At 48.0% G+C, this 5,438-nt stretch overlaps 1 long non-coding RNA gene across 1 annotated transcript; it reads right to left on the bottom strand.

Moving 5' to 3' along the window:
• Window positions 1-1,174: 1,174 nt before the first annotated feature.
• On the bottom strand, window positions 1,175-4,642 carry LOC147958983 (uncharacterized). The gene is made up of 2 exons (XR_015611711.1): window positions 4,208-4,642; window positions 1,175-1,480 (listed from the first exon to the last, which is right to left on the bottom strand). It is a non-coding gene; the product is annotated as an uncharacterized LOC147958983 (long non-coding RNA).
• Between the last annotated feature and the right edge of the window lie 796 nt (window positions 4,643-5,438).

Genomic DNA, 5,438 nt, shown 5'->3' with positions numbered 1-5,438 from the left:
GCAGCAATGGGGATAATCCTCAAGTTACGGACCCAGTCCGTGTAATTGCTACCATCATCTTTGAACTTAGCTTTCTCTAGCAACGCATTAAAATTCAAGGGAACAGTAGCACGGGCCATTGATCTACAAAAACATAGATATGCAAAAACTATCAGGACTAAGTTCATGATAAATTATAGTTCAATTAATCATATTACTTAAGAACTCCCACTTAGATAGACATCCCTCTAGTCATCTAAATGATCATGGGATCCATATCTACTAAACCATGTCCGATCATCACGTGAGATGGAGTAGTTTTAAATGATGAACATCTCTATGTTGATCATATCTACTATATGATTCATGTTCGACCTTTCGGTCTCAGCGTTCCGAGGCCATATCTGCATATGCTAGGCTCGTCAAGTTTAACCCAAGTATTCTGCACGTGCAAAACTGGCTTGCACCCATTGTATGTGAACGTAGAGCTTATCACACCCGATCATCATGTGGTGCCTCAGCACGACGAGCTGTAGCAACGGTGCATACTCAGGGAGAACACTTATACCTTGAAATTTAGTGAGGGATCATCTTATAACCGTCGTATTAAGCAAAATAAGATGCATAAAAGATGAACATCACATGCAATCAAAATATGTGACATGATATGGCCATCATCATCTTGTGCCTTTGATCTCCATCTCCAAAGCACCTTTTTGATCTCCATCGTCACAGGCTTGACACCTTGATCTCCATTGTAGTGTCGTTGTCGTCTCGCCAACTATTGCTTCTATGACTATCTCTACCGCTTAGTGATAAAGTAAAGCATTTACATGGCGATTGCATTTCATACAATAAAGCAACAACCATAAGGCTCCTGCCAGTTGCCGATAACTTTTACAAAACATGATCATCTCATACAACAATTTATATCTCATCACGTCTTGACCATATCACATCACAACATGCCCTGCAAAAACAAGTTAGATATCCTCTACTTTGTTGTTGCAAGTTTGATGTGGCTGCTACGGCCTTCTAGCAAGAGCCATTCTTACCTACATATCAAAACCACAACGATTTTTCGTCAAGTGTGCTATTTTAATGTGACGCCCCCGATTCAATCGTACACTAATCATACATGCAAACGTGTACGATCAAGATCAGGGACCCACGGGAAGATATCACAACACAACTCTACAAATAAAAAAGTCATACAAGTATCATATTACAAGCCAGGGGCCTCGAAGGCTCGAACACAAGAGCTCGATCATAGATGAGTCAGCGGAAGCAACAATATCTGAGTACAGACATAAGTTAAACAAATTTGCCTTAAGAAGGCTAGCACAAACTGGGATACATATCGAAAGAGGCGCAGGCCTCCTGCCTGGGATCCTCCTAAACTACTCCTGGTCGTCGTCAGCGGGCTGCACATAGTAGTAGGCACCTCCTGAGTAGTAGTAGTCATCATCGACAGTGGCGTCTGGCTCCTGGACTCCATCGTCTGGTCGCAGCAATCAGGTATAGAAAAGGAGAAAAAGGGGGAGCAAAGCAACAGTGAGTACTCATCCAAAGTACTCGCAAGCAAGGAGCTACACTACATATGTATGCAATGGTATCAAATGGAATAAGGGTATCATATGTGGACTGAACTGCAGAATGCTAGAATAAAAGGGGGATAGCTAGTCCTATCGAAGACTATACTTCTGGTAACCTCCATCTTGTAGTAGGAGAAGAGAGTAGATGATAAGTTCACCAAGTAACATCGCATAGCAATATCCTAACCGATGATCCTTCCCTCGTCGCCCTGTGAGAGAGCGATCACCGGTTGTATCTGGCACTTGGAAGGGTGTGTTTTATTAAGTATCCGGTTCTAGTTGTTATAAGGTCAAGGTACAACTCCAAGTCGTCCTGTTACCGAAGATCACGGCTATACGAATAGATTAACTTCCCTGCAGGGATGCACCACATTTCCCAACACGCTCGATCCCCTTTGTCCGGACACACTTTTCTGGGTCATGCCCGGCCTCGGAAGATCAACACGTTGCAGCCCTACCTAGGCACAACAGAGAGGTCAGCACGCCGGTCTAAATCCTATGGCGCAGGGGTCTGGGCCCATCGCCCATTGCACACCTGCATGTTGCGTACGCGGCTGGAAGCAGAACTAGCCCCCTTAATACAAGAGCAGGCTTACGGTCCAATCCGGCGTGCGCCGCTCAGTCGCTGACGTCACAAAGACTTCGGCTGATACCACGATGTTGAGTGCCCATAACTGTCCCCGCGTAGATGGTTAGTGCGTATAGGCCAGTGGCCAGACTCAGATCAAATACCAAGATCTCATTAAACATGTTATCTTGAAATAACCGCGAACGCCGACCAGGGCCAGGCCCACCTCTCTCCTAGGTGGTCTCAACCTGCCCTGTCGCTTCGCCACAAAGATCCACAAAGAGGGCCGTCGGGAAAGTATGTCCTTCCAGCCCCCAATTCGTGAATCAACCGCGAGTACTCCTCGAGCCAACCCGACTTTAGTCATCACATGTATCATGTATAAAGTATATAGTATATACTCGTGATCACCTCCCGAGTGATCACGGCCCGATAGTATAGCATGGCAGACGGACAAGAATGTAGGGCCACTGATGATAAACTAGCATCCTATACTAAGCATTAGGATTGCAGGTAAAGGTAACAACAGTAGTAGCAAGGACAGACTATGCATCAGGATAGGATTAACGGAAAGCAGTAGCATGCTACACTACTCTAATGCAAGCGGTAGAGAGAAGAGTAGGCGATATCTGGTGATCAAAGGGAGGGCTTGCCTGGTTGCTCTGGCAAGAGAGAGGGGTCGCCAACACCATAGTCGTACTGGGTAGCAGCGGCGTCGGTCTCGGTGTCTAGCGAGAGAAGAGGGAGAAGAAACAATAAATATAGATGCATGACGATGCATGACATGACAAAGCGTGATGCTAGGTGTGCCCTAACACGGTATGGGGTGGTACCGGTGAAGGGGGAAAACATTCGGGAAAATATCCCCGATGTTTTGCGTTTTCGGACAGACGAACCGGAGAGGAAAAGTTGCGTGTTCGCTATGCTAGTGATGCGTGGCGGACGAACGAACTACGTATCCGGATTCCTCTCATCGTTCGGAGGAACTTTCATGTATAAAGTTTTGCCATCTGAGCTACAGTTTATTTTATATGAATTTTCAAAGTTTTAAACAATTTTTGAATTTAGTTTAATTAATAAATTCAAATGAAAACGGTGTAATAACTTTTATACACCGCAGCAACTAGCCACTGTGTATGACAGTGGGGTTAGGTGTGGTCCAGTCAGCAGGGTCAATAGCAGTTGACCAGTGCATGTTGACTGGTCAACTAGGTCAAAGGGACCCACATGTAAGTGTCCCGAGAGCTAATAAAAGTAGCTAGACTAAAATAATCTACAAGGGGCCACATATCATCTACACATTTGACTAATTAAACAAATAAACTAACCTAATTAAATGGGACCCACATCTCATAGGGTAGCAGCTAATTTTAACTAGTACTAATTAGCCCCTAATCTAGCCTACTCCTAATTAATTAGGCTGGCCATTGGTAGAGCCGTGCCTCACGGTTCAGTGGCTGTGCCACGGTTGTGTGACCATGGTCAACACACATGGGCGTAGAGGCAGAGGCTATGGCCATTCTCAACAGCAGCAAAGTAGCGGGAGGTAGTAGTGCAAGCAAGCAAAGGCAGCGGCAGCAGGAACTAAGAGCAGCAGCAGCGACGAAAGCCAAAGCAGCGACAGCAGCCAGAACGCGCAGCAGCAGCGGCAGGAGGAACGACAAGAAGCATCAGAGGAAGAGCGGCATGCCGGATGAGCAGCGGGGTGCTGGGCGGCAAGCGACGGGGTGGCACGTATGCGCTGAGGGCAGGGCCGCAGCGTCGGACACGGCCAGCAGTGGGCGGCGCCGGCGGCCGCCGTGTCAGGTGCAGGGGCACGACGAGGATAAGCGCGAGATGGTTGCGGGCTTGGCCAGGCGCAGGGGCGAACGTGGCCCGGACATGGACTAGCGCGGCAGGGAGGCAAGGCGAGGCGCGGGCACGGGGTGGTCACTGCGCGGGGGTGGGGCGGACGCGAGTCGCGCGGGCGCTGGCCTTGACGGACGACGGCTACGGCTATGGGCAGGAGACGCACTCCGACGATGGATCGAGACCGGGGCGAGGGGGAAACAGGGGAGGAGCTCACATTGGTGCGGCAATGAGGGCCAGCGGGCTCGGGGTTGCACCGAATCGACCGAATTGTCGACGGCGGCCGTCGAGATGCAGAAGCGGAGATGAGCTCGATGGCGACGCACGAGGGCCTCCCAGCTTGGTCCGGTGGTTGAAGTCGACGGAGAAGAGGACGCCGGTTCCTCTAGACATCTTGTCGTCGCTCGGGGATGACCATGGCCACGAAGACCACGACGACACGGCGACGGCTTCGCTCGGGTTCGGGCTGTGAGGGAGAAGCGGCGCAAGAGGAAGAGGGGGAGAGCATCTAGGGTTCGCGGGGGTTCGGGGATGCTCTTAACTCGCGAGGAGGGTCGCCGGATGACGGACGCGTGCGCTAGCCGCACCATGGACGGCGCACACGCATCCAACGTGATTCTGTGAGCAGTAGGAAGGAGATACAGAGGGGGGTTGTTGGGCTGGGCCAAGGTCTGTGCATTGCTAGGCCTAAGTGCATAGTGCCATTTTCGTATTTTACATTTCTGTAACAAAAACTACTATTGTTTCCTATTTAGTTTGGATAGCAATTGATTTTTGTTTAATATAAAACTTGTGACACAAATACAGGAAAACACCCTGGGGCTGCACCAAAGGTTTCAAACCATTTAGGATTGTTTAACTATTTTTAGAAACTAAAAAGGTTAACTAATCGGTTATTGGTCCACTGTTATAATTCCTAGGGGCATTTTAAACATCTCCAAAATTTTTTGTTAATGGAAGAAAATTATGTGGTGAATATTTTCAACCTAATGAACATTTTTTATTTACCATTTGAATAAATAATAATTTGACTTGTATTTTAAATTTGAATTAGACTTTGATTTTAATCAAATGACAATTGGCTTAGTAATTTCGTGGTGACATGGCATCATTAGGGTGAGGTTATTGTAGCTTGATTCTCGGGGGGGGGGGGGGGTTACAAATCTCCTCCACTAAAAGAAATCTCGTCCCGAGATTTAAGAGGCGGAGTAAAGGGGAAAGAACTGGTTACGAAATTCCAACGAGCCTTCTTGATCTCGGTTGCTCTTCTCAAAGAAGTTGACCCCCTTTGTTGATGTCTTCATTTCTCTGCTTCAGGTCATCATGATGAAGTCGGCATCCTTTCTTCGAGAACTCTATCGTACTTACGGAAAAGTTAAGTGGAAGAACTCGGGAAGGACGGAGTTCAACACATGTTAGGTACGTAGGGGCTATCTCGGTGAACGAGG

The sequence above is a fragment of the Triticum urartu genome, chromosome 7A, assembly GCF_056163025.1.
Source record: "Triticum urartu cultivar PI428250 chromosome 7A, HENAU_Tu73, whole genome shotgun sequence".
Classification (NCBI taxonomy): Eukaryota; Viridiplantae; Streptophyta; class Magnoliopsida; order Poales; family Poaceae; genus Triticum; species Triticum urartu.
This window is presented reverse-complemented; position numbering and strand designations above follow the sequence as displayed.